Source organism: Tupaia chinensis, unplaced genomic scaffold (genome assembly GCF_000334495.1).
Source record: "Tupaia chinensis unplaced genomic scaffold, TupChi_1.0 Scaffold148039_1, whole genome shotgun sequence".
NCBI lineage: Eukaryota > Metazoa > Chordata > Mammalia > Scandentia > Tupaiidae > Tupaia > Tupaia belangeri.
The window spans coordinates 517,532-523,310 of record NW_006207889.1 but is presented as its reverse complement, the minus strand read 5'-3'; the positions used below and the strand labels follow the sequence as shown (position 1 = coordinate 523,310).

Here is a 5,779-nt window from a genome sequence, read left to right as displayed (position 1 = left end):
AAGATATGAGAAGAAATAAATGAAATAGAAAATACACAAACTATACTGAAAACAAATAAAAGTAAAAGTTGATTCTTTGAAAAGATAAAACAAAATTGATACACCACTAGCCAGACTTATTAATAAGAAAAGAGAAAGGAACCAGGCAAATAAAATCTGCAATGAAGCAGGAAATATAACCACAGACATAGTAGAAATAAAAAGCATCTTTAGAAGAAACTATGAACAACTATACGCCAAGAAACAAGACAATCTGGATGAGATGGACAATCTCCGGGACACATATTATCTACAAAGATTGAGCCAGGAGGATATAGAAAGTCTGAATAGGCCCATTACAAACCAGAATATTAAGTTGATAATAAATAACCTACCAACAAAGAAAAGCCCTGATCCTGATGGCTGCACCTATGAATTTTACAAAAATTTCAAAGAGTTAACCCCCATTCTGCTCAAGTTATTTCTAAATATCCAAAAAGTTGAATCCCTTTCTAATTCATTCCATGAAGCCTCCATCACCCTTATCATTAAAACACCTAAGGACAGGACAAGGAAGGAAAAGTATAGACCAATATCTCTGCTGAATCTAGATGCAAAGGTTCTCAACAAGATACTAGCAAGTCATATCCAACAACTTATAAAAAAGATTATTTATCACAATCAGGTAGGCTTTATTCCAGGAATGCAAGATTGGTTCAACATGCACAAAAAGCCATAAATGTAATACACCATATTAACAGGAAGAAAGATACAAACCATATGATCATATCAATTGATGCAGAAAAAGCATTTGATAACATACAATATCCTTTCATGATCAGGACTCTCAGCAAAATCGGCATAGAAGGGTCATTTCTCAACACAATAAAACTTATCTATAAAAAACCCATAGCGAACATTATCCTGAATGGAGAAAAGCTGGAAACTTTTCCATTAAAAACTGGTACAAGAAAAGGATGTGCACTATCTCCCCTCCTTTTCAGTATAGTATTCAAAGTCCTTGCCTAACGTGATCAGAAATGATTAAAAAAAAAAAAAAGAAAACAAGAAAGGCATTCAAATAGGAAAAGAAGGGGTGAAACTCTCTTTTTGCAGATGACATGACTGTACACAGAGAAGACCCAATGATTTCCATGAAAAAAATTCCTGGAAGTAATACATAAATATAGTAAAATGTTGCAGAATAGAAAATCAACATACAGAAATCTATAGCAATTCTATATATGAACAGCAGGCAGACTGAGATAAAACTGAAAAATGTAATTCCATTTATCATAGACACAAAAAGTATAAGATAACTTGGAATAAATCTAACCAACGAAGTTAAAGAACTTCACAAAGAAAACTACAAGAAGCTAAAAAAAGAAATTAAAAATGACAAGAAAAAGTTGAAACACATCCCGTGTTCCTAGATTGGAAGAACTAATATAATCAAAATAGCAATTCTACCCAAATTAATCTACACATTTAATGCAATGTCAATCAAAGTTTCAGACACATTCTTCATAAATCAAGAAAAGACAATCATAACATTTGTCTGTAATCATAAAAGACCTTGTATTGGAACCAGCAGTTAGCATAATGGCTATGTCGCTGGACTCCCGTGTAGTTGACCGCGGTTCGAGTCCCAGACCTGGTGATTTAAACTCATGCGGGGCGTGTGTGCATGTGTGCTCAAGATCCCGGGAGGAGAATAGAGGAGAAGGGCTTGCAGCATGGCCATCTCCCCTGGAGGGTAATTTCTCGCTTTCTGTCTCTCTGACTCTCTCTGTCTTTCTGGCAAGGACATGCACCCTATGGCGAAAAACTCTCAAAAAATAAAATAAATAAAATAAAATAAAGTAAAAGAATTTGTATTGCCAAAGAAATCCTGCACAAGAAGAGTGGAGTGGGTGGTATCTTACTTCCTAAAATAAAATAAATAAAATAAAATAAAGTAAAAGAATTTGTATTGCCAAAGAAATCCTGCACAAGAAGAGTGGAGTGGGTGGTATCTTACTTCCTAACCCCAAAAATATACTACAAAGCTGTGGTAATCAAAACAGCATGGTACTAGCACAAAAACAGACAGGTGGACCAATGGAAAAGAATAGATTCCCAGGAATAAATTCCCAAACATAGAGTCAACTGATTTTTGACAAATGATATCAGTAAATCCACTGGGAAAAGGGAAACCTGTTCAGCAAATGATGCTGGAAAAACTGGATTTCCACCTGCAGAAAGATGAATCTGAACTGCTACCTCTCACCTTTGACAAAATTCAAGTAAAGGTGGATCAAAGATCTAAATCTAAGACCTCAAACTATAAAACTGCTCTTGGAAAATGCTAGGGAAACTCTAGGACACATTAGGGAAAGACATCTTAAATAAGACCCCCAAAGCACAGTTGATAATCTGTATAATAGACAAGTGGAATTACATCAGACCAAGCAGTTTCTGCATGGCAAAAGACACAGTAATTGGTGTGAATCAACAGCCCTCAGAATGGGAAAATATTTTTGTAAACTATGTGTTATATAAGGAACTGATAACCAGAATACACAAGGAACTCAAGCAGCTATTCCAAGAAAAGATGATCAACCCTATTAAAAGATGGGAAAATGAGTTGAAAAAATCAGTCTCTAAGGATGACGTATGAATAGCTAAAAGGCATATAAAAAAATGCTCAACATTCCTCACTGCAAGGGAAATTCAGATCAAAACAACAATGAGATACCACCTAACTTGAGTCAGAATGACTAAGATTATAAAAAACAAAAAATGAAAAGTGCTGGCGGGAGCGTGGTGAAAGGGGAACTCTCTTACACTGTTGGTGGGAATGCAAAGTGGTCCAGCCACTCCTTGTTATGTACCCAACGAATAATTCTTAATTGGAAAAGTGCTTGCACATCAATTTTTATTCTGGCATTATTTAGAATTGCTAAGACATGGAACCAATGCAAATGTCCACCAACAGATAAATGGATTGAAAAACTGTGGCACATATACTCTATGGATATTACTCAGTCATAAAAAACACCAAGATCCTGGCTTTTGACTGAAAGTGAATGAATATGAAAGATTTACTGCTGAGTGAAGCAAGCCAGGCTATGAAAGAGAGATATTGTACACCCCACTTAATATATACCTAGTTTCCACACTCTATGACTGAAACTGAATGACTAAAGTATATAGAAACAGAGTAAATGTTTCTGAATACCAGATATAGTGTGGAAAGAGCGTGGAGAAAGTACTAGAGTCTGAGGAACGACATTAAGGAGTAAAATGGAGAGACAAAGCATTAATGGGACAAAGAAATCAGGTGTTATCTGTTGAAGATAACTTTATAGTATTATCAACTGGACTGAGGAGAAATGTAAACATGTTGGAATATTCACTTTGCAAACTAAATTATGTGAGTAAATGTATAAAAGAACCTCAAATAAAATAAGATAAAAAAAAAAACTTGTATCAGAAGGGGAGGGGGTTGCATATTTATGGGTCTTGACCCACATGAGTTCATGTAGGTACGTGCAGGGTGTTTGTCATTATTGCAAAAACAAATTTTAAGTTTTAATATTTAGTTTGATTTAAACATTGCTTTTAGTATGATGCTGACACCAGCTGTGCAGAAGGGCTCTGGAGAGATACTCATTGCAGTACACACCTGCAACTCTTCTTGGGTTCTGGAGGCTCCAGGGCAGCCAGTATTGCTTCATCAAACACATTATTTATGCCTTTTTGTGTAAGTGCACAACAATCCACATACTTGACAGCCTTTAGGTCACTGGCCAGCTTTTCAGCAGTCTTGGAGTGATAGTTTCTGTTTGTTCTTGCCAAAGTTTCTCAGTAGTAGAAGGGTCATCTCTGAGATCAATTTGTATCCCAACAAGCAAAAAAAGAGTCTTTTGACAGTGATGAGTTATGTCAGGCACTCATTTTTCTTTCACATTTTCAAATGAAGATGGAGAGACCACTGTAAAGCAAATTAGAAATACATATGTTTATGTATAGCTCAGCTGTCACAATATGTCATAATCTTTTTGCTCTGCAGTATCAAAAATCCCGAGTATATAGCTCTCCAGTTGACTACATAGTTGTCAAAAACAGTTGGTACATATTCAGATGGAAATATGTTTGTTGTGTAGGATATCAGGAGACATGTTTTACCAACAGCACCATCACTCACAACAACACACCTAGTTGTCTGCATTGCTGAAATAGTTGTGTACCCATTTTAAATATTTCCAATTTGATGCTCACCTCAGCCTCTCTACCAGGACATTGGCAGCACTACGTCCAGTTTCCTTGGCTCAGGGAATTAGTATTTCTTGGGTCTGAATGTCTGAATACTTCTCTAGGTTTGGGAAGTTTTCTGAAAGTATTTAATGGAATAATCTCTCTGCCCTTGTTTTATTTTTTGCCTTAGGAATACCTATTATTGAGATATCTGGAAATTTAATGGTGTCTAGTATATTTCCTGTATGTTATCCTCATTTTTTGAAAGTTTTTAAAATTATTTTAGTGGTTTTATCTAAGTCAAAGGTTTTGTCTTTCAGTTCATAGATTCTGTCTCCTGCATGGTCTGATATATTAACCCATTCGAGAGAGATCTTGATTTCCTGTATTACTGTCTTCTTCTCTAGAAGTTCTGTTGATTCTTTTTCATGGTGTCTATCTGCTCCTTCAAATCCTGAAAGGACTTTCTCATTTCTGAGAACATCTGAGTATTCTGAACTCTATTTCTGACATTCCTGCAAATTTTTTTGTGCTGTCTATGGTTGAAGAATAGTTGATCTGTGCCATTGAAGAAGTGTTTCCTTGTGTTCCCATACTTCTGTTGTATCTGTACTTGTTTCTAGTCATCTGATGGATTATATAGTTCTTCCTACTTTTCTGGTATCAATTATGTAGTCTTACAGAGGAAGAAGAGCTTTATTTTTCAGACATGTTCTTGATAGAGGGCCTTGTCTTCTAGTCAGAGAAGCATATATATTGCCTGCTTTATGTGTTGATTCCTTTTCCAGTCTTTGAGACCAGGTGCACCTGTGGTTGAACTGGAGATTTTCAACTGATGGAGGGAGTAGGACTCAGAACCACATTGTTAGAACACTATAAAAGCTTAAAATATTCCTGGTTGAGCAGCAGACAGCTAGAGGTCTGAGGCTGTCTTTCTCAATTTTTTTCACTGACTTCTACTGCTTCCTGCTTTGCTGGTCAAATTCTGGAGATTATGATGGCAAAGGGGTGTGAGACGAGCCAGTCTGGCATGTTTTGGGGGTAGTTGGAAGGCAGTGGAAGGCCTGAAGCAGTCTCCCAGCTTCATTTGGTCTCCCTGACCACTACTGCTCCCTGCTCCACAACACTCATGTCAGGGGTAATGGTGGCTACTACCTGACATGATTTTAAAGTAGCAAGTTCAAGTACCCAAACCATGACCAGCCATGTGAAAATCCAGTGCTATCCAGTGCTGATTTCCATTTTAAGTTGGGTTATTTGACTTTGTATTGTTGACATGTTAAAATTTGCTATGTATTATGGATACTAGGCTCAAATCAGGCATATGACTTGCAAATATTTTGTCCCATTCTATGGGTTTTCTTCACACTTTTATCCCACGAGTGCTTACTCTTTTCAAATAGAATATTCATTATTACTATGTTTGTTTAAAATATAAATATATGTCCTTTTATAAAATAGGTGGCATTACATTTATATATTTTCACTCAACTACAAATATATCAGAACTACATAATATCTGATAATGTCATATATAATATATATTACATACATTATATAT

At 35.9% G+C, this 5,779-nt stretch overlaps 1 pseudogene; it reads right to left on the bottom strand.

Annotated features, from left to right (window-relative positions):
* Window positions 1–3,630: 3,630 nt before the first annotated feature.
* LOC102482123 (cell division control protein 42 homolog pseudogene) lies at window positions 3,631–4,192 on the bottom strand (annotated as a pseudogene).
* Window positions 4,193–5,779: the final 1,587 nt, after the last annotated feature.